Below are 25,189 nucleotides of genomic sequence, written 5' to 3'. Positions count from 1 at the left end.
CAAGGTAGAAGGTTCTGTAAGCCTGTCCGTGCACCAATTTACATTAGTAAAGCAGTCAAAGTCAACTCATATTTATACCTAGGGTTTATCACTGTGTGTGTGTGTATATATATATATATATATATATATATATATATATATATATATATATATATATATATATATATATATATATATATATCAAAAGGAAAACCGGCTCTAGCTGTTAAGCCGAAACGTTGATCAATAAAACTTTTTTTGTTTATTTCATACAAAGACCTGTTGGTGCGGTTTTCCTTTTGATTATTATTATTGATGTCTTTAACCAGCACACAGGCATTGCCTTTTGTTTGTCCGTGTGCACCGTGTCTAAGTCTACTATATAAATATATATAAATTTGCCAGAATGCTGACATGTAGCACATTAACTGTATGCCCTGTTTTGTGCTAATAAAAGAAAATAGCAGAGCACGTAGATGTTTTTTTTTTCAACCTATTCATGTGGTATGGCCTGAATCTCTAAAGACTGACCTCTTGGAGAAAATAAAACTAGTGCTGACAGCAAGTCTTAGTCACTAACACCCTACTTTATTTAGCTCCCATATGGCATAAGGGCACATTTTTCTTTTCTTGAAACCTGCCAACACCCTCAGACTCATGATATAGAGATGGTTGTAAGATGTACAATGCCTATATTCTGGGTTACTGTCACATTTGGCACCCTGAATCCAGAACCAGTGCTAGGCTCCCTGGTCTCGGCTCTTGCTTCTGCCTTTAACAGCCGCCTTTCACCTCGGGAGGAGCCCTCAGCTAATTGGATGTCATTGTCATTATACAAGTGTTGAACAAGATTGCATGTTCAGCCTCTAAAATCATATTTCTAATAGGTTCTTGCATAACCCCTACCAAGGTTGCATCTTTAGTAAGTTTTTAGAAACAAAATGGAAGTACTCTGTTATAGAAATGTGCAGAATTGGCATTTACCAAAGCTTCCGCTTGTAAATTATAACCTTATAGATGCAATTGTATTACCAGAGAGCAGTCTCGAACCTCACTGTGAACTTCTAGGGACTCTTCAGTATTAAGGAAGGCGATACCTGTAATCCTCACTGGGTAATGATTATGATAACCACTCCAGGTGCCACAAACCTCCTCCCAAAATAAAAAAAAAGTTATATTATTGTCCCAGTTGACTTCTTTGAATTATTTTTTAAGGTTACTGGTATTGATCACTGTTTGTCTTTACCACTCAGAAAAAACACTTATGTTTGCAATTCAACTGGAATACCTAGGTAAAATATCTTTTGCTTAATCATGCCATCAGTGTCCAACAGCAAGTGTGACCGATCAATGTATGTCATTTCAACTCATGTCAGTTGTACAGAACATTTATGTCTGCATGTTGAGTTTTATTAGAATCCAGGGGACATCTTTTAAATTACTATCAGGGAGGTTTAATCGAAAAGGTAGGAGCCATGATAATAAAACCAGAGGTGCTCACCCACAATAAATAATATACTACTGAGGACTGCATATTTTATTATTCCCTTATTACACAGGCTACAATTTATTACAAGCTTAAAAGTAAAGCCTTTCAATAAATAATATAAGTTTGATCCCACTGATGCTTAACAGCATGCAATTTATCATTAAGCAGTGCAGAGATTTTAAGTACTAAGACGAGCAGTCACAGATAGATTGGGCAATGGTAGGGATTCTGTGCTCACAAATGCATCTGCTACTCAATCTGCCCAGTGACCATAAAGTTCTAATTGTTTTCTACATGTCCACTATACTCTAGAAAATTACTTTCAACAGAGACGCAACAGAATAATATTTTTAAATGCTATAATGCTGAAATGCTTAATTATGATGACTAATAGTGAAAAGCCAACTGAAAACAAAGAAAAAGATCAGGCCCTAAACATGTTATTGCACGGTATTTTCCATGCTGGTTTTGTATTTAAGGCTGTCCTATTAACTTACTAAAGATATAAGAAAATAAAAGTTAAAGGACTTAAAAAAACAGTAATGTCAAAAAATTATATTTTCATTACTTTAAAACACTATTTTTTTTTTTTTTAAATTAACAAAAATTTACTCCACTGGTCTTCATTCAAGTTTATGGCAATGGTGTGAAATATACAGCATGGGCTATTTCCATGGGTCTCCCATGCAGAAATGTATTTTTTCTGTTTTTGTCAAAATGATTCACGATAGAGTTCTATGGTGATTTCTATAGCCAGCAATTAATACAGCCTGGCAGGTATAAAAGATTGTCATGCTGAGAAATAAGCTGCTTCACCAAAAATAAGGTTGTGGCAAGCCTACTGGAGTACCACAGGAGCTACAGCCACAAATGTTGCCTCTGAGCTAAAAGCTGGACATTATTGTTTTACTGCTGCATCAATGTACCCTTTGAGTCGCTGGTTTATATTGCTTCATTACTGGGTTCAAGTCTTTAAAATAAAATCAAAGCTCCACATTAACACACAAAGGGTAAAACAATGGTGGATTGTGTATGTTTGATGATTTGTATGGAAACAAAGAGCCAGATTTTTAAAAACAGAGAATAAATGCAGTTGCAAATAATGAAGCAGCCAGCAAGTACTTATGCAGATTTTTTTTTTTTTTAAATGCATTATTTACTAAGCTGTGATAAATACAAGGGCTGCATAATGTAATAATCGAGCTCAAACAAGAAAAAGAGTTACAACATAAAAATTTCTCCGCTGAGCCCAGCACTTTGAGTCCATAAAGCGTTCGTACAAAAGTTTTTTGGGATCACAATTTCTAAAATACTGATATGTCTCCTCACATCCCTAATGATTTCTGCACAGTCTGTCTTGCAATCTAGTTAAATTGCTCACGATCTTCTCTCCACATTTTTGATGCATCCACATTTGCTCCACTTTCATCATTGGGCTCTGGAAAACATTGCATGCAGAAGTTAGCAAAGACAAAGTGTAAAAGCATAAAAACAGTATTTTGAATCATTGTCAGCTACACACCAATGGGCTAAGGCTCCTCAAGAGCTAATTTCCACAGACTTACAAATCCTATGTGTGTGTAAGAGAACATGCCCAAACTGAAGCAACCTTTTAATATAGCCTACTTAAAGGAAAACTATACCCCCAAAATGAATACTTAAGCAAAGGTTGTTTGTATCAAATTGAATGACACATTAAAGAATCTTACCAAACTGGAATATATATTTACATAAATATTGCCCTTTTACAGCTCTTGCCTTGAACCACCATTTTGTGACTGTATCTGTGCTGCCTCAGAGATCACCTGACCAGAAATACTACAACACTAACTGTAACAGGAAGAAGTGAGGAAGCAAAAGGCAGAACTCTGTCTGTTAATTGGCTCATGTGACCTTACATGTGGTTTGTATGTGTGCACAGTGAATCTTACGATCTCAGGGGGCGGCCCTAATTTTTTAAAATGGCAATTTTCTATTTATGATTACCCAATGGCACATACTACTAAAAAAATATATTATTATGATAATGGTTCATTTACATGAAGCAGGGTTTTACAAATGAGCTGTTTTACTCAGTATCTTTTAATAGAGACCTACATTGTTTGGGGGGTATAGTTTTCCTTTAAGAAGACTATTATAATAGACTGCAGTTCTACAAGGGGATGCACAAATATGAAACATATGCACCCATACCATGTCTATGGAGAATGAATCTGCTGAGCAAGTGATATGGCAGAGGTCACTCATGCAAATCTACAGAGAAGGGATGTTGTGCTCCCACAGTAAGCTAGGTCCTCATTTCCCTATGCTTATTTTTTTTTGGAATAGTGCGGATTTCCCTTTACTGGAATGTAGCTGCAGTTGCTCATTTCTTAATGTTCATCATAATAATTAAATTTGCACACCTGCTAACATGCTCACAACTGAAAGCAGTATCTTCTCCACACTCTGCACTGGGCTCCATCTTTCAGCACTGCTCTCATAACCCATGGGATCATCTCCTGGGGCATGCAGAATGGAGATGCACACCCTACCATCTGGATATACTAAAGAAATAAGGGTAAAAAAATAAGCACAATAAAGTTTTTGAACATTTCTACCATTTTTTTTTAAAGTTTGTCCCTACTGTGGTTGATTTTAGGTATTCCATCCTCAAAAGTTGCACTAATTTTTTGTTATTTAAAATTACATAAATATTCATCTACTAGTAATGTACTGTTTACTTTACTACATCACTGTAAGTCATTTGCCCCTGCACTACAGTTACTTTACATGCATCTAGACCCTGTGCCACCTACCCTATACAAATTTAATAACAGTATATACTAAACAACTAAAATGTGAAGACTTTGCCATCAGGGCATTTATAAGAAAGTAAGGAGCAACTGAGGATCGCTGGGAAAACACCACATTCAAAACATGTGTCTTCTGGGCCCTTGCAGACAAAGAGAACAACGAAAATATAAAACAAATAATGTCACAATCATTGTTGACACATAAAACTAAACAGAAAAAGAAACTAAAAATCTCCATGTGTGACATTAGCCCAAAGCACTATAGGGTACTCATCCTGTTCCCTGTTGAGAGCTATTCTTAGTACATTGGTGTAGACCCTGGGCTAAAAGATACAGGCATCCAATGCAAGCCCCCTACAATCATCCACCAAACCACCACCCCTGACAACTTGTCATATAACCACCATTTAACCATCTTGACCCCAGCCTTTGGACCACCAACAACATCCACCATTCTTGCCAATGTGTTGGTAACACAATACCAAGTGCAAGTCAAGAAGCTGGGCATTCAGAGACTAGGAACTGGAACAAGTGTATGAGGAAGCTAAATTCTAAATCCACATGCCTTCTGTATGTAGAGAAACAGTTACCTGCTTTATGTAGCTGTACCTTACACCAAAAAAAGCAGGGCAACATTGGCAATTGCAAAACCATGCAAACACACCTGTGAAAATCCAGCCTTTAAATATGCAGGCTGTGTCTGCAATCATATGGTAAAAATGCAGCTGTTTTGTGTGTTGCTTTATGGCAAAGTCTGCAAACCAGAGACTTATTCTCCTACCCTCCCCCCCCCCAGCAAACTGGAATTAGAAAGGTATAATAACAGTGTCCCTTTAAGTTTCTCTTCAATCTACTTAGAGAAAGCTGAGCATAAAGCATAGGCCTGGAGGGCAGATATCACTAACATGAGGTAAAGGTGGTTAACTGTTTTAGTTAGGTCATGTGACAGCTAGATTACACTTTTCTTCAGGCAACATAGTTTAAAAGAAGAACAGACATAATAGCACAGCAATGAAGACCTGGAATAATTTGGTACTATGCAAAAAACAAATCTTTACTTTCATCTGAGCAAATACATAATTGGAGTCAAAATCAAAGTAAAAAATCTGCTCTGGGGACCAAAATCCTCTGAATTCATTAGGTTTGAAGTGTGTTATCAGAATTGCAGGTGTGAATTCATTGCAGGCGTGCGTTTCTTTGTGTGACTAGCCAATTCACAGCGTGTTCTGGTCTCTGATGTTAGCACTGAAGGAGAGGTGAGAAGGTTCAAGCACGTACTCCAAAGTCACTCTGGATTTTCCACACCTTTTCATCTTGTAGGATCAATTGGGGGACAAAGAGAGAAAAATAGGCTGTGCTTGCAAGAAATAAAACCAAAGGTAATTGAACTGCTATGTGGTAGAAATAGGTCACTCCAAATAGTTGCAGGCACTACGCCAAAACTGGGTTCGTCAGATGTATGTGACTTTATATAAATTACTTGCAGGACAATACTATTAAATGGTCTCCACTAGTAACTAAAGCTGCCCATACTTGGACTGATATAAGCTTCTCACTTGGCAGCTTACTGGTGTGTGTTATGGGAGCTTCTAGACCAATATCTGGCTGGACTTCATCCAGCTTTCTATTAGGCAAGTCAGGTGCTCCTTTACATTTCAAATGTGTAGAATGCACAGTAGAAACAAACATGCATGTTATTCTAAACTCTAACATGCTCGGAAAGCTTTTGAGATTTCCCCCCCCCCATTATAACATGCACCAGGTCTGGTGCCTGGGCAACTGCAAGGTCCTGCGTTATACTGGACCTAGAGCATAGTGGCACTCCACACTCACTCTTAAAGGAATTGTTCATTAAAATGAAATAAAAAATGGGTAAATAAATAAGCTGTGCAAAATAAAATATGTTTCGAATATAGTTAGTTAGCCAAAAATAGCCAGAACACTACTTCCTGCTTTTCACTGATTGGTTACCAGTCAGTAACCAAATCAGTGACTTGAGGGGGGGGGGCGCATGGGTCATAACGGTTTGCTTTTGAATCTGAGCTGTATGCTAAGGATCAATTGCAAAACTCATTGAACAGTTATGTCCCATGTGGCCCCCCTTAAAGTCGCTGACTAACTCAGCGTTAGAGAGTTGAAAAGCAGGCAGTTGGGTTCTGTTCTGTTATGTTAGACATCCATTCACTCCAGCCTTTATTCATTACATTTTTGGCTAACTAACTATATTAGAAACATTTTTTATTTTGCACAGCCTATCTAGTTACCTAGTTTTTATTGTCACATTGAACGGTTCCTTTAATTTGTCCCCCTCCCATATAGCTAGAAAACTGTAGGGTGATGAAATTTTAGAAAATGCCCAGTGTGCTATTACCCTTAATGTAAAGTTTAATATAACAATAGAGTGTTTTGTTTCAAAAGCAGGGGTGGAAACTGACACATCATGTTAATCCGCTAATGATAGTTCAAATGTCTTAGAAGATGTTTTCATTTCCCCTCCCTAAAGAACAAAAACAGGAAAAATGCTAATATGGATTTGATCAGCAATCACTATCATCATTCAGCTCTGGAAAAGGCTGTAGATATTTTTTTATATCTGGAGCAAAACTGTAGAGAATGAAAAGAGGCCATTTTGGACCTGTAACAGCAATGTCTGGTTGATGGAGTCCTGACATAGGTCCAACATGCCATGGTGGTTGGCTGGTGTGCAGAAATCAATGGTTTAAAGCTCATTGAGCAAAATCCTAACAGATGACAATAGTCCTGTAGGCTTGCACTCTCCTTCACCAGAAACAGATTTACTCAGAAAGTTAAACAAATTATGTTCGAAGTTCTGTTTGTAGAATGACCTTTCTGTTGGTTCTAAAGCAATGCAACTGCTCATTAGGAAGAACTTACATGATCAGGGCCTCCCATTCAAAGAAATTCTCCTCATTAATAGGGCCTGGAAAAGAACATGGAATAAATTATTAGGCAGGGGTCTTTTTGTATAACATTCGACAACAATACATCTCTTTAAAAACGGAAACTGCAAGGGAAAAATGACAAACACTGAATATTTGTCTCTTTCCTGTTTCAATTAGTTATTTTAATGGAGTGACCTTTAAGATGATGAGGAGCTCTTATAGGAACCTGTGTAATCCATAAATGGTAAAATCTTTAACATTTGCACTTCTGGGAATCATTTGAATGCTTACCAGCTACAATCCCCTCTGGTGGATTCAAAGTTAATTCTGAAATTAAAAAAACATTACAATTAGTATAAAGAGGAAAGATGCTGCACACGGATGATTTAGTAAAATGTAGGGTTTATTACTCCCAACAGAATACATAATGTTTGTTTTCGTTTTATATAACTTTAATCTTAATACACTGTGCTACCAAGCTGTTCAAAGCAACGTAATTCATGTGGCAACAGAAGGCATTAAGTAGTCCATTATATATTACAGATCATTGCTGGATAATGATACAAATCCTTATGTTGTCTATTTTTTTCAGCAACTGTATTATGATTTGTTTTTATACCACCATTTTTAGTAACTGGTACTAGAAAGCAGCCGAGAGCTGCTGTACCGCCTCCTAGGTAAAGTGGCCTATTGTAACTTCAGATACTGCCAACCTTACTACAACTTAAAGAGATTCTGTATTGATCTGTATGATGTATTTCTTATTTCTAAATTACACTGTTTACAGTGCAAATAATTCACTCTACAATATAAAATTTCATTCTTGAACCAGCAAGTGTATTTTTTTTTTAGTTGTAATATTGGTGTGTAGGCAGCCATCTCAGGTCATTTTGCCTGGTCATGAGCTTTCAGAAAGAGCCATTCAGTAACTGAATGTGTCACAGTAGGACATGGATTTTTACTATTGAGTGCTGTTCTTATATCTACCAGGCAGCTGTTATCTTGTGTTAGGGAGCTGCTATCTGGTTAACTTCACATTGTTCTGCTGATGGGGAAAAGGAGAGGGGTGATATCACTCCACCTTGCAGTAAAGAGTGACTGAAGTTTATCAGAGCATAAGTCACATAACTGGGGGCAGTTGGGAAACTGACAATATGTCTAGCCCCATGTCAGATTTCAAAATTCAATATAAAGAAATCAGTTTGCTCTTTTGAGAAACGGATTTCAGTGCAAATTTTGCTGGAGCAGCACTATTAACAGATGCATTTTGAATTTTTTTTTTCCCATGACAGTATCCCTTTAAAGGGATTCTGTCATTGGAAAACATGTTTTTTTCAAAACGCATCAGTTAATAGTGATACACTGAAATCCATTTCTCAAAAGAGCAAACAGATTTTTTTATATTCAATTTTGAAATCTGTCATAGGGCTAGACATTTTGTCAATTTCCCAGTTGCCCCTGGTCATGTGACTTGTGCCTGCACTTTAGGAGAGAAATGCTTTCTGGCAGGCTGCTGTTTTTCCTTCTCAATGTAACTGAATGTGTCTCAGTGGGACATGGGTTTTTACTATTGAGTGCTGTTCTTAGATCTACCAGGCAGCTGTTATCTTGTGTTAGGGAGCTGCTATCTGGTTACCTTCCAATTTTTATTTTGTTTGGCTGCTGGGGGGGGGGAGGGAGGGGATGATATCACTCCAACTTGCAGTACAGCAGTAAAGAGTAATTTCAAAATTGAATATAAAAAAATCTGTTGGCTCTTATGAGAAATGGATTTCAGTGCAGAATTCTGCTGCAGCAGCACTATTAACGGATTCATTTTGAATTTTGAATTTTTTTTTCTCATGACAGTATCCCTTTAACTTTCACAGCTGTCTAGTCTTATGCCAGTAACAATGCACCCACATTGGCACATACATTTACACCGGGAGCCTGCAGCTTTTGACTATAAAATTCGACTAGGGAGTTATTCAAATTCTATTCGAGTTTTTAAAAAAAAAAAAAAATCAAATTTGATTTTCGAGATTTATCATACTCTGGCACTTTAAGAATTTGAATTTGACTATTTGCCACCTAAAACCTGCTGAATTGCTGTTTGAGACAATGGGAGATGTCCAGAGATCAATTTGCAGCTATTCGCAGCCTTCCTGACATTCGAGTTTTTTCCAGAGAAAAAACTCAAATCAAGTTTTTTTAAATTCAAATCGAATTTGATTCGAATTCGATTTGAGTTTTCGGGTTGATTCAATTCATCCGTGTTTTAAAAATTCGATAACATTAATAAATTTCGATTGGTTGAAATCGACCATTGATAAATGTGCCTCTAATAATGTTTTTTTTTCTACAAGAATAGAAGCTAACATAGAACACAAACATTTTCAAAAACCAAAGGCCTAATCTTTTACTCACATGCCACTTATATTTAGGGATGCATCGAATCCACTATTTTGGATTCGGCTGAACCCTGAATCCTTCACAAAAGATTTGGCTGAAAATTAGAACTGAATCTGAATCCTAATTTGCATATGCAAATTAGGGGCAGGAAGGGGAAAACTTTTTTTACTTCCTTGTTCTGTGATAAAAAGCCATGCGATTTCCTGCCCCTAATTTGCATATGCAAATTAAGATTCAGCTCGGCTGGGCAGAAGGATTTAGCCGAATCCCGAACCTGGCCGGTTCCCGAACTGAATCCTGTATTCGGGGCATCCCTACTTATAATTAGTATTTTGAAGTCAGTGCTTGTTTACATCCATTAGAGTAGAGGTTTTCTTGTTCGTGTGGTTTGCAGTCTTCAAACCAACATGTTGCAACTTTGAGGTCGTTGATATCATGACTGAACAGCCAGGAGAACAGAAGAGGCCAAATGAACACAAAGGGTAAGTAGGACAATCAGTGCCAGACTGCTGACTCACAGGGTATATAACCTGACTGGAAATCTTAAGACACCTGGAACTTTATTATGTGTTAAAATTCATTACATTGAAAGCAGTAGCTAGGAACGGCTTTTGAAAAAATGCGATAGCCATTTTTTGAGTCAACCTTTTAATTATACAGTGACTTCTTTGTGTTCCAACCTTACCTTTTATAAAATTGTTCTTATAGGAGTAGTAAAGCGGATTCTATCCTCACATTTGCAAAACCTAAACCAGTTAATTCCAACAGCAAACAGAGTTCATGACTTCCCTGTATATGGCAGTGTTTAAACCTAAAATGACCGAAAGCCAAAGAACAGCAAAAAGAATTAAGGGAAGAGTAAATAACTGCACTAAATCTTTTTAACTTCAATCACATCAGGAAAACCTTGGCAACTAAGCTTAATGCAATACAGTATTGGATTTTTAAAATGGGATATAAGAAGGTCAGTCAGAAAAGGGTCAGTTAATGGGAAGCAGTCCCCAGTGTCAAGGGCAAACTCAACATATCCCATAACAAAAACTGTTCCATAAAAATTCCTTTTATTCAAAAATCAGTATTAAAAATGTAATATAAATACAGTCACCACGGTATGGATTTTTGAATAAAAGGAACTGTTGAATTGTTTTATGGAACAAGCTCTTTGTTGTTAACTAAGCTTAATGCACAAATCATTTAAGCATTAAAAAAACCCAACAGGATTGTTTTGTCTCCAATAAGGATGAATTGTATCTTAGATGGGATCAAGTACAAGCATATTTTTTAAATGTAAAACATGTGCTTATAATGGATTATATGGTATCTAGTAGAATTAATTCAAAGGCAACTGCACATATAGAGGCCCATTTATCAAAGGTAAGATTTTGAATTCATGTGAATTTTTTTTAAATTCGATTATACTCACAATTCGACTTGGAGGTTATTTAAGAAAAAATTTGAATGTCTAATTTTCGATCAAATGGTTCCGACCCTAAAATTCGAATAATATATTTAATTTGTTTTTCTCCCGAAAAAAAACCCTGAATGTCAGGAAGGCTATTAACATATCCAAATGGCTCCAGGGACCTCTGCCATTAACTTGTACATGAACTCGACAGGTTTTAGGAGGTGAATATTCGAATTAGGACTGTTTCCATGGTCGCATTGTGATAAATCTCACGTTCAAATTTACATCCGAATAGGGGAATTAAAATTTGAATGTGTGAATTTTGAAACTCGAAAAATTCTTATTTACTATTAGACCCTTGATAAATCTGCCCCATGGATTTTTTTTTTTTTTTTTAAATTCTTTATTTATAATTTTCCAGAGTACAAAAAAAAAAGAAAATCAGACATAGAATCAAGACAAATAAATAAATAAGTTACATGGCGTATTTTAACAAACAATACATATAGGCCTATTCTTGAATGGCTGGCATATCATCACCTTGAAAATTCAAGTAGTTCTTACACTTTTATCCTTAGGTATGTCTAGCCCGTTACGCCATGTATTTAAATAAGGAGAAACAAACACAACAACAACAACAAAAAAAAAAAAAAGGAAAAAAGAAAAAAGGGAAAGAAAAGCAAAAACAGAAAGGTGAATAGGGATGCACATCCGCACAAACGCACGTGTACACCTGCATATGTACGAGTGTACAAGCACACAAGTATACAAGTATTCATACACGAGAGGACCATGACTCAGATATTTAAAATTCTTATTACATCTAGGTTCGCCACCATAAATATGTTCTATTTCAATTCTGGGTAATTAATTCTTGGTATTCTCTAGATTCTACAAACAGAAGCCAGTGCATCCATTTTCGTATGAACTGTGCTTGTTGAATTTTCCCCGTTTTGTTATTTTTAAATTTTTCAAACTGATAAATTTCCTGAACTTTTCCTAGCCATTCTTTTATCGTTGGTACTTTATGCGATTTCCAGTACTTCGGTATAAAAGATTTGGCCACATTTATTAGAGTAGATATTAAGGATTTTTTGTATTGAGCTGTAGACAGTTTATTTTTATGCAAAAGGAAAAAGGCCGCTGAATCTTCTAACTCTATATCCGTAAATTTATTTAGTAGTTGTTGTATTTCAAGCCAATAAGGACGTATCTTAATGCAGTCCCAAAGGATATGACTGAGGTTTGCTCTCGGCTGGTTGCATCTCCAGCAATTATCTGATATATTCCTCTTCATTCTTGCCAGAACCCCCGAATAGGGGAATTAAAATTTGAATGTGTGAATTTTGAAACTCGAAAAATTCTAATTTACTATTAGACCCTTGATAAATCTGCCCCATGGATTTTTTTCTGGAAAATGTTTGATGAAACGTTTACAAGAAAAACTCTAAGGGGATAATTTATCAAAGTCCGATTTTATCTAAACATTTTTTGCTGCAAACTCCGATGAAATCCACTCTGGCTTTTTACACTTATTTATTAAGTTTCCCAGAAAATTAGCTTTGCGGGAAAAAAATAAAAACAGATTTTCAGGGTTTTTCTTCAGATATTTCACCTGAAAACTCAGATTTATGTTTTTTGCCCAAAAACTTTAGGGATATTGCACGAAACCCAGCGCACATCAAAAAATCATTGGGACTTCTCCCATTGACTTATACGCAACCTTGACAGGTCTTAGATGCCGAATTTTGGATTCCGACTTTTCCATCCTCTGGGCATAATAAATTCTGATTTTATAAAAAAATCACTAATTTTTCGTGATTTTTGCATTCAGAGTTTAGTAAATAACCCCCTAAATGTCCAGTTGCCTTTGAATTAATTCTACTAGATACTGTATATCATGACCTGGATAAATGAGAATCTTCAATTGACTCTATGGTAGACTGCCTTCCCTCAATTCAGAGCTTTCTGCTAACAAGTTTCCCAATTATAGATCCCAAAGCTGTATTAGTATTTGTATAGTGCTACCAAATTTCCACAGCAGTTTACAGAGATTATACATGATTTACATAACTGCTTGAGAATCTGCTATGTGCGGTATTAGACTCCTCCAATCAATATTCTGACCTTACTTATACCTTTCTTAAGAAAAGAACAATATGAAAGCGGTTGTGAACTATGATTAAGATGGTCTCTCTCATAGAAAATGAAAGCAACATAAAAAGCTATTATCCCTCTGATGAGACACAAACCCAGCCAGGTATGAAGTCTGCACTCAACTATTCAGGTTTGATGCTTTTATTTTGAAGGATGGCTATTTTTAAAAGCTTTGTACCTTTAAAAGATTTGTGCAAAAACCTACAACGCAAAATATGTATGACATATAGATATCATTGGTATTTCTTGTAGATATCCAGTTTTTTTTTCTAGGAGATATACTTAGGAGATATAATATCCAGCTTAAATATTTTTCAACAGGTTACCAGTAAATGTTATTCACTGACTTTTTTGCCCCCTCCCCTTCCTACATATATTTAATCAACAAAAAACTTGCTATTTATGTTACGACAATTTATAGTTATTTTGAAGAGCTGTGTGTCAGGGACTTTTCACTGGAAAATAAACTCGCCATAAATGTGTAGGACACACACTTTAATTATGGTACATGTATATAATAACTGCCTTAAATACCGTACACAGGTTTTGGCAATTATCACTTGTATCTGCCATAAACAGAGTGATTGATTGCCATTTCATATTGCATTGTCCCTAACCAAAAATGTGCCCTGTGATTCTATGAACAATGCAGATCAATGAGGCACCTGCAAGCAAACAAAATGATGGTTTTATAACCGACTGTCTGATTTATTTACAACACATGCTAATGTATAGGCCTCCTCTCATCCACACTCTTCCTGTCTCAACATGTTCACACCACCTACACTTGTGTGCGACCTTGAAGCACTTCTTCACCTCAAAAAAAGGATTCGCACACAAGTCTGGGAACACAGACATCAAAAATAATCAGTACCAAAAAAATCATAATTAAACTCATCTAAAGAGGAAAATGGCACCCACCAGCTATGGAAGAATGGCAGTGCTAGGGAAGTGAGAAAGGAATGTGAAATCAACATTAAACACACTGGCTGAGACAAAATGACTTCTGAGCGTTCTGATACTCTAATTAGAGTGTCTGCACTTGAAAGTCTTTACATCATGAGCCTTATGAATTCAAAACAACTTGTTAAATCCTTTTAATCCACAAACTGGAAGACTGTGATTTGATTGCCCCCCCCCCCTTTAAAACTGCTTTCATGCATTTAGGACTATATAGAAGGAGAAGACAAGGGACCATGGAAAAGTGATAAAGCATAATATATATTTTTTGATTGACTGATTGGTTGATACAGACCCATAACTGCATTATAGGATGGAACAACATACATCATAAATAACTGCATCATTTCTAAAGCCAGACAAAAAAGAATTGTCTCTAAATGAAACATAAAAATTAAATATAAGATTTTAAGTCTGTTTATTTACTGTTGCTTTTAAAACACAAAAATGACAGCTGTAAAAAAATATTTTTGTACAAAATCCTAACAACATTTTTGCATTACTGCCATATTGTTTATGATTTAGGAACACAGCTTTCCATATTTCAGGGCCATATCTACCTACCACCGCAAGTTGTCCCACATTTCCCCTATTAAGCGATAGGGAAGTAGAAGTCCTTGAAAGGATAACAGCAGTATTAACCACCTGTGTGCTATGTGCTAAGTTGTATAGGAAAGTTGGGGAGAACAAGTTCAAAAGGAGAACAGAACTTGTCTGATGTTGCCCTGCTCAGGGAAGGGGTCAGAATCTTCAAACAACATTTTTCATGGGCTTTCCTGAACAGAGCCACATCAGAACAGTTTATTTTACGTAGTTCTTAGCATCCTCTTGGCTGTAGAAGAAGAACTGACCAGCAGGTGACAATGAGGGTACAAAATTCATTAAAGTAGCAGTTTAAAAACAGCTTTAGGGCATAGACACATGGTTTTCCGGCGTTTTTCCAGCTTAGTAACGCGGCACGGTTTTTGTAAAAGCAGATTTCTGTGTAAATACACTAAGCATTTCAAGCTTAGGCAATGGCACACTAGGTTAGCTTATTTACGCGGCGGTCGGCTTTTTAAAAAAACGCATGTGTGTCTATGCCCTTACTGTATATCTTTGGGGGGAGGGGGAATTAATGTGAATTGCAAAGGAGCTTAGAAGAGTTCTCTGAGAAGTTTCACATTCATTTGTTTTTGGGATATACGCTTCGCTTTAAGAGGAGGTATATGCATTTAATGAATAAGGCTTGTGTTGAACATACTTTCTTTTTTTTTTTTAAATTAGAACTCCCATACAACATCTCAGCTGTCAATCATGTATTACCTGGGCAGGCAATTACGTCACTGCACTCCGCACATTTGTGCACCGGGTCCCCCATTCTGTCACATAAACAAGATTTTGGGATGATGCAAAACTTGCCTTAATAACAGTGCTTACAAAATGGAGCCTGCGTTCTTGCTTTGAATTCCCAGGCAAAAAAAAACAATATTTAAATAATTAATATGTTGTCAATAAAGTTTATTTTGCTTGACTCGCATGATAAAATTTGATTTGGAATAATTTCTTAGGGTGACAGGTCCCCTTTTATAAAAGGGTAAAAGTAGGCATTATATACCAGTAATCTAAATAGTTACCTAGCAGAAACCAAACATGTAGGTACTAGCTTCAATGACCTTGTTTGCCCAAGCCAAATACTATTTAAGAGCCTTTTTTAAGTGGAGAATCATTCCATATAAACAGGCGAATAAAGGTAAAAAAAAAACTGTTTCATGTATATGCGCATTTGGGAAATTTTCCCCTTCACTTAATATACCTCTAAATGTATAAACATGCTAGGAGTCACAAAGACACCCTAAGTGCCTGGAACATTTCCTTTCTTATATTAAAGGTGTATATTTTTGCATTACATATCCACATGATATGGAATGCATGTATATAATATCCAGTAACATGTAACCTGATAGAAATGAAAGCCCCTAAGAGTAGGTGAAGCAAAGTAGTGGCCCCATTATTCACAGTGTAAGTGTTGGGCACCAATGAAAAAAAAAAAAATGAATCAATTCGAGCAACAGTTACGTTGACAGATACTATTGTTCCCATGAATAGTGACACCTGGGTCTGACAGGGAGAACACTGAAAGCCATGTTGTTGTTGAGCCTGAGGACTGAATTCAAACCTGCTGCCACAGACATGTCAGACAGTGAAATCGTTTTCTAAGGAAGGAAAAAGGCAGTGTTTTTCAGAGTAAATACAATACACACCAATCAATCTGGGAGCAAGTGTTGTTCACATTTAAATCACAGTTAATCAAGTAATACTATTGTTACTGCTGCCTCAGATCATTTATTGACAATCAATAATAAACAGCCTGTTTAGCAGAGATTTTTGCTTCAAGGGCTGCATTAAACTTGTAATCCAAAAGCCTATTTTTCCCTAATCACATTATGCCTTACTGGGAACAGATTTGTTCTTTAGGGTTATGTCGACATTATATAAACATGGAATCATCTGGGAAAGAGGCAAAGAGAAGCTACATTGGCAGCTATAAAAGTAGAAATCTCATTGAGGTGGCATCAGCTAGCATTTTAACTTCTGGTTGAGCCCTCAATCATAACAATTTAGAGAGTTTATTTTAATAGGGGAGAACACTTGTAATTCTGATACGTTTAACAAGACAAGAGGGGCAGATGCAAGCACTGGTCTGCACACCAACATGCTGTGTCACTCTGCATAAGTACAGGGAATGAGAGCAGCTGGTAGATGAGCATTAAAGGAGAAGGAAAGCTACCAAAGCAGTTTATTGCCAATAGATTAGCCACAATAGTGCAAGCTATAACACTATATTTATTCTGTAGAATGCTTTACCATACCTGAGTAAACAGCTCTAAAAACTCTCTCTGTAGTTTAGGATACCAGCTGCCGTATTAGCTTGGTGTGTAATTACTTCCTGCATGAGTCTCCCTGCTCAATCATAGCTCTGGGTTCAGATTAAAGGAGGGAGGGGGAGAGCAGCAAACTGAGCATGCTCAAGCCCTAGCCCTGGAGGTTTAAGCTGAAAACAGGAAGTCTGATACAGAAGCCCATGTGTACACAATAGAATGCAGTGTTTCTTTTGACAGAGGACTCAGAGCAGCATTACTTTGAGGGTTTATTGGTGTATTGATATAGACCTTTCTGATAACGTTTAATGAATTGTAGCCTTTCCTTCTCCTTTAAATTAAGTATAATAAAGTATAAAAAGGAAATTTCATTTCACCTGCCAACACAGAGCTTATTGTCAATGTCACTAGTAATAAGTGTAAGCATAAGGTAGCAATGCCTAGAAATACAAGTGAAAATGGCTTTTATATACAAAACGTAGCAACAAGCACAATTTTTAAAAGAGGGCCTCAATGAACACACCACAGTATTCTGGTGCAAAGCAAATTCCCCTTTCACACTGCAGTGTCACTCATGGACCCAGAGTGAAAAGTCCTTAGTGATGTTTTGCTGTACTACTGCTCCATCTAGCGGCTAAACAAAACATTAACCACTGATATACGACACAAATGTGAAATAGATGAAAATTACAGCATACAGATTGTAAAACTGTACAATACCATTCACCAAACGATGGCCAAGAAAGAAAATCAAGCAACCCTGCCTTTTTTCAAACAGAGCTGACAAATAAAGCAGGGGGAATCTTAAATATTAACATGACAACATTTAATGTAAAATTGTCCAGGATGCTCTTAAACACTTTCACAATTCATGTTCATTTTCCATTTCAAAACTATTAAGCTGTTTTAAACTGCTACTATGACATTTTCCAAATGTACAGATGGAGAAACCATGTTCAGATCAGACACCTCAGATGACTTTTCTCATGAGCAAAGCAACATAAGACTTCTCCCTGTCTTCCATTTGAACATGTTGTCCCCAACTGTACAGTTGGAACACTGACCAGCAGGCAGTGGGGTTGTCACACAATTCATTTTGTTATTACTTTGAAGCAGAAAAAAAATCCAATGTAGATTGCTAAAATGCCTAGAAGAGCGTTCTGGAATGTTAACTGGTTAAGTGGCCCACAGAAACCCCTAATATACCCATTAAGTTGCCGGTTTCTTCAAAAAGTATGGATAAATGCCATTTTCTATGCTGAAATCCAGCTGTTTAACAGTTCTTCTCTTTCTGCATCATTTGAAATCCTGGCAGGGGAAGATGGACTAAACACTGATGTTACAAATTGGAACAACTTCTCCACAGCTTACAGACAGCATGCAGGAACTACATAACCCACAATGCATTGCACAATGATTGACAGTTCCTTACTGAAATCACGTGTGCAGGGAATTGTGGTGTTTGGAGGATGCAGACTGAGGACAGCTGGCTGCTGAGGAGTCAGCCAGCTCAGCAAAGTAGTCAAGACAGATCAGCAGAAGAGCAGTAGGCTAGGCTTAGGGAACTGTTCCAAACCATTAAAAATCATGAAAAGTCTGCATATTTTTTAATTGATGTATATTGCATAGTTGCTTGAAATTATGTTTACTTTTCAAAAAGCTTAAGTTATGTTTATGTGGAGTTCCCCTTTAAGTTATTTGTATACGTATTAAAAGCAGTGTTTGTGTGTTCCTTTCTATTCTCCTTCCTGATGGCTTTTGAAACGATAAATAAATAAAGATATATTGCACTTACAATTTAGCAGAGAATAATTGTTCATCAAAAAAGTCTGTTAAATCTGTTCCCAACGTATTTTGTCATATCAAACCTTTCTCTAGGGTGGTGGAGTGCTGTATCTTCGCCACCTTTAAGAAATGTGGGTGTATGCCAACTCCCTGGTGTTTGTTTCTTGCAGCACCTCCTATTTCTATTAGTTGGGAAGCCATCCGTGGCAATAGTGTGAAATGGCTCTGGATATCCAAATACTCATGAGTGATCATTTACTACGACCCCAGACACAAGTGCTAGATGGGTGCTGCCCCTAACTGCTCATTCAAAAACACTTGAGTCCGGGTTTGGCTTAGCTCTGCACCTACTGCCTTATTGGAAATCTGATCATAAGTATAGAGCTCCATTACAGCTTGTTCCCCCCAAAACGCCCTAACCTGCACGACGGAATGATGCCCAAGTAAAGGTGGTCATACACGGGCAGATAAAATCTAAAGATTCAGTCCTTCTGGACAAAAAATGCTGCTTATTGGTACTTGTATGTGGCCCGCCAAGGGGACTGCAAAAACTTCCTATTTCCCCTTGATTCTCTCCTGTCTGTAATTGCCTCGTGTTGGCTGGAGGGGTCGGCACCTCTCCCAAATGTATCAAAGAAGAAATTTGCCAAACACAGAAGGCTAGTGTAGCGGGGAAATCCCCTGCAGGTTTATTTAGTCATATGATGTAACGTTTCGGGGGCGTGCCCCTTCCTCAGACATCAAGGGGACTACCTGGCCAATATTTGGCTGAAAATGGGCTAGATCTTGTTTCGCAGGTTTAAAAATCCAGTCGGACAAAGACCACATTGCCTCATTGATACGGTCCTTGCCCTGTACTCTCCCTGTGCCAAATGAATGGCTCGATATCAGTCAGCATATCATATCCAGATTTAAGGGCGTTTTAGAGAACAACAGCAATTCTGAAAAATGCAGAGCAGAAGTATACCCATTTGTGCACTCTACATATTACACCGTATGTAAATAACCCCTGTGGTATTTCCCTATGCTAGTACCACCATATTTATTTTCTATTTATGAAACCTAATGATTTGAGAAGTGAAGGTGTCTGCAACGCTAGGCAAGTGTGTAAGTATGCGCCATGGTCTCTGCATAACTTTGCTACTGCTATATATCTGTTCATACATAATGCATTTGTACTAGGGAAATGCTTTGAAGTACCAAAGTCCAGAGATTGCCATCAATACTCCAACAAAATCACTAAACTAGTAAAAACACAAGTTTTCTTATTTATGTAATAAGAAGATCATATATGGAGCTGCATATCGCCCCAGTTATAATCAGGACAATAAAGGATATAGTTTAATAAGCAAGCATAACTGAAACGCTGTAGGAATGGAGAAACACATTGAGCTGCTACGACAGTAACTTTGAGGCTTCAGGAGCCCCAGGGCTGCCAAGTCTCACTCCAGGCGCAAGTGCTGCTTCTGCACCAAGGCTGTCACTGGTACATGAGCAAAGCACTCGCACACCCACAGCTTCACTGGCCGAGGAACCATGAGCACTGCTTACTTGCCTTACTTCAGCATACTATATTAATAGGTGCTGCTGAGCAGGGTGCGTCAAGTGACAGACGTCTCTACTATGGAAGAAAAGCGCGTACCCTTTCTAGAATGCCAAAAAGTGTAACCATTATCCCTATACCAAATACCGCCCCCTTACACGGCACTCACGTTTATATTCAGCCATCAGTCGTTTTAGCGCCGTCCCCGCCATCACTGACAGGAGGTCAATAGCACATCCAACTTTTTTTCACGGAAATACATCATTCCTATTCCGGGACACGTCGTTGCGCTTTAGAAAGTACGCGCCTGCGCATACAAGCTCTGTGTGGGTTCCTGTCAGTCATTGACTGGAATATTCTGGATATCTTGACAATGCGGACTGCGCTGGTCACAGTCACATTTCTCAACACTTGGCAAATTTGTCCAAGCTCAGTTACCTATAGCAACCAATGAGTGATTAGATTTTTAAAACAGCTGCACGTAGAACAATGAATGATTGGTTGCCGTGGGTTACTGCCCATGGGCAAATTTGCCCAGTGTTGATCAATGACCCCCAGTATGTTTATTTCTGCCAATGACTGATTAATTTAGCTGCGCAATAGCATACCTCCCAACATTTTGCAAGTAAAAAGAGGGACAAACATTTTTTTCACATGTAGCATAGCAAATTTTTTTTACTGCGCCCTTTCTGTGGCCTCGCCCACTAATTACCATGTTAATTTTACAAAATTTGGCAGGTTATGAAAGTATGAAAATAATTCTCATCTAAACTGTTTTTTGTTAGGTGTTCTGGGCTTTCTGCTAAAAGCCAATTAAGTCAGAAACTTTGTTTGTTTTTCTGGCTGTTCAGTGCAGAGAAAATAGGGACTTTCAAGTACAAATAAGGGACTGCAGGTTGAACTGTCAAAAGAGGGACTGTCCCAGGGCCGGAACTAGGGGTAGGCAGAGTAGGCACGTGCCTAGGGCGTAAAGCTGGAGGGGCGCCAGGCACGTACTTGCTCTGTCGCCTACCCCGTGTCCTGTCCCTTCTCTCCCCGACGGTCGCTGTTATGTTTCGCGTAAATGCGCTTCTGCGCATACGCGCTGGAGCCAATTTTCGCACATGCACGCGGGAGCCAAGTTTCGCGAATACGCGCTGAAGCCAAATTTCGCGCAAGCACAGTTAAGCCAAGTTTCGCGCATGCGCAGTACTGAGCCGGCGCCGTGGCCCGACAGGTTGCCTAGGGCGCCTGGCTGGGTTGGCCCGGCTCTGGACTGTCCCTCCGAAAAAAGGGACAGTTGGGAGGTATGCTAGGGTGGCATTTAAAAAAAAAGGAAAACCTGCAGAATGTGTTTGCATAAGATATATGTCTATTAAATAAACTACTATTATTTCATTTCACGTAACTAGTTAGTAAAAATCATGATTGTATTGAAAATCTGGAGTTCAGAATTGCCACTCCCATCGTCTTTTACGTCTTGCTATCAGGCCCTAGAGGCTTTTTATTTAGCAGTGGCATACACATTGTGATGACAGTTATGGTCTCCTACTCCTACAAATCCCATTGCTCTGTCAACTGAGGTAATGAAGATATTCCTATAGTGAATTTGTGTGAGATATATGGACTTGTCCTCTCAGCCCATATGCATCCCTAGATTTACTTCTTGAAACCCCATGTCTGAATTTAGGAGATTCATGAAAATGAGGGAGATGTCACACAGCTGGGGCATATAGGCTATTTATGCTTCTACTACAATACTGTACATATCCAGGACTGCTCCTGCTATGAGGCCAAGAGTAAGGAATCACAGGGTTTTATAGACTTTTCATTGTCACAGCATACAAAGACAAGCTTAAAAGAAACTGCTCCCAGATTATTGCATTGGAGTTCTGAACTCAAGGACATTGTAAAACTTAACCATGGAAGTCCTGAAACAACACTGACAACTTAAGTGAACATGAACAGATTTTTCACCATCATTTCTAATCTAGAAGCTATACCCATGGTGGATACCATTATGTTAACAATGTCCTATTATTAGCAACTTTGCAATTGGTCTTCATTATTTAGTTGTTTTTGGGTTTTTAATTACATGCCTTCCTTTTTTTGCTTCTTTCTAGATTTCAAGCGAGGGGTCAGGTCACTCACCCTCAAGACGAAATCTATTGCTTTATAAGGCTACAATGGTATTGTTACTTTTATTAGAGTTTTTATTTTCCTACTCAGTCCTTTGCCTATTCATATGCCAGTCTCTCGTTCAAATTACTGCCGGGTTGCTAGATAGTTGCCGAAATACCAAACAAGTTGCTGAACAAAAAGCAAAACTGAAAAACCCACAAAAATAAAAAATGCAATTGCAAATTGTCTCAGAATATCAGTATCTACATTATACTATAAGTTAAAGGTTAACACATCCTGCATATGCCTGGGTACAGGCATGGTAAGGGCCAGATTGTAGGGTAGGGACTGATTCTTGACCTGCGGATCTGTCTCCGTCTGGTATTAGCCTTACAAGAGCTAATGGCTGGGATTGCTTTCACTGATGTAGGACAATTCCACTGTTCGAACTGATAAGGACACAAATAAATGAGCCTCTTAATTCTGGGGGTCACACACACTGTACCTGTTATGAAATGCTGGGGGGTCCACTCACAGTGTCTATTATGAAATTCTGAGGGCCACACATTTTGCTTGTCATGAAATGTTGTGGCCACTGACTGGTTCGCTCATAAAATGCCGGGGTGGGGGGGCACAACTCTGCCTGGGGTCAAATACTGTGGCTGTTGTGAAATGCTGGAGGACCACACACTCTGCCAGTCATATTATGCCTGCTGTGGAAGGGGGTACACAGTGACTGATGTCAAATTTTGGGGGTCACACACTGTGCCTTTCATGAAATGGTGGGGGTAACTGTGTACACAAAATTCTGGAGAGGGGCTGTCTAAAAATATGGTGGTTGTGAAATGCTGGGGACCACTCACTGTGCTGGTCATGAAATTTTTCCTGCCACACACTGTGCCTTTCATAAAATGCTGGGGGGGGGGGGCTACACACTGTGCCTCTCATTAAATGCTGGGAGGCCACACAATTAATGAAATTAGAAATGTAGTGTGTATACTTATTGGACATCAAACTGTTTGGTGGGCCCCTGGTGCAGAGCTGTCAGTCTACCATTAATCTGAATCCCAGAAACCAGCAAACTTATTATATTTTTATTTCTAAATTACACTGTTTACACTGCAAATAATTCACTCTACAATAAAAAATGTAATTCATGAACCAGCAAGTGTATTTTTTTTTAGTTTTAATATTGGTGTGTAGGCAGCCATCTCAGGTCACTTTGCCTGGTTATGTGCTTTCAGAAAGAGCCTGCATTTTAGGATAGAACTGCTTTCTGGCAGGCTGTTGTTTCTCCTACTCAATGTAACTAAATGTGTTGCAGTGGGACCTGGATTTTACTATTTAGTGCTGTTCTTAGATCTACCAGGGAGCTGTTATCTTGTGTTAGGGAACTTCTATTTGGTTACCTTCCCATTGTTCTGTTGTTAGACTGCTGGGGGGGGGGCGATGTCACTCCAACTTGCAGCAGAAAAGAGTGACTGAAGCATGCTTGATAAAGGGATGTGACCCCAAAACGTTGCACTTCACATTAAACAAGCAAAGCAATCTTGCTTGCAATTAGTCCTATGTGCCTTTGGATTCTTTTTTTCTGGAACATAATTACATGTGCCAGAAATATATTAACCATATTCCACATTACTTTACAGAGGTATACATCATCACAATAGCCCCTGCCAAAATGTAACTAAAAATTCAAAGTCCCTATCACTGTGCGACAAACTATGGTCAGTTTATCAATTAACCTGCCTGTATGCTCTTTGACTGGGGTTCCCAAATTACTAACATTCCTCTATTATTGTCGTTGTCGTTGGGGTCAAACTAGCTGTGGTGGGTGGGCGTAGAGCTTTCCACATGGCGCTGGTTACTTCCAGAGACTGTGTTATGGGCTTACTGATTTTTTATTTAGTGGGGATGGGGGTCCAGGGCTTTTAAGTTACAACACTGAAGTTTATCAGCCAGGTGGCAAACCAACCTAGGATATTCTAACCTGTAATAAACTAAACATGAAATATTGCTCATTATGACTAGTAAATCTCCAATCCCAGTGTTTGGCGACTGTCTTTATTAACATGTGTGAGACTCTGTAAGGGGGCACTGTATTGGCGCATTCGCAGTTGGAGCAGTCTTCCAGTTTGTAGCAACTGTGCATGCAACAAAAGTGCTGGAAATTGCGAAGAACGGAAATCTGGAAGATGGTGCTCATGAGCTCTACTGCGCTTACTCTGCACTGTAATGTGAGCAAAGTGTTAGGGACACTTTCAGGGCAACAAACTAAGCGGGGGGAAGCAGTGAGAGGGGACTATCTAGGGTAGTAGGTAGGGGATTTTCTTATTGGGGGGTGTTTGTTCTCTTAAACTGCATTTTGGAATCTCACCAGTGAAACTGATTGCAATGGTACTAGTCTTTATGTACAGTTGCTTGCACAGTATATCTTTTTTCATAATCCGGGTTGATTTTTATATACGTTTCTTAAACCCATAGCTGGAGATGGAAGATGAAGATACCATTGATGTGTTTCAACAACAGACAGGAGGTGTGTGCTAAGCAGCTGAACAGCTCAATCTCCAGTATGGCAGGAGCTCAAATTCCCTCCATATGCCTCATTTCTCATCTACATGCCCCTTGGATTTGCTGTTAAATAGTAACATGGAACAAACATGCTGATCACACGACACTTCGGAAAATGTTGGCGGACTCTCCCAAGGATGATAGTCAATCAGAAATGCAGTTTTCTTTTCCAGCTGAACGTGCCAGAAGTTGTAAAGAGGGCCAATTTGAAGCATTGTCTTTCTCTGCTGAAAGTTTTCAGGCTTTTTTT

At 38.2% G+C, this 25,189-nt stretch overlaps 1 pseudogene; it reads right to left on the bottom strand.

Annotated features, from left to right (window-relative positions):
* Window positions 1-1,498: 1,498 nt before the first annotated feature.
* On the bottom strand, window positions 1,499-20,593 carry LOC108702286 (annotated as a pseudogene).
* Between the last annotated feature and the right edge of the window lie 4,596 nt (window positions 20,594-25,189).

This window comes from Xenopus laevis, chromosome 9_10S, assembly GCF_017654675.1.
Source record: "Xenopus laevis strain J_2021 chromosome 9_10S, Xenopus_laevis_v10.1, whole genome shotgun sequence".
In the NCBI taxonomy this organism is placed as follows: Eukaryota; Metazoa; Chordata; class Amphibia; order Anura; family Pipidae; genus Xenopus; species Xenopus laevis.
This window is presented reverse-complemented; position numbering and strand designations above follow the sequence as displayed.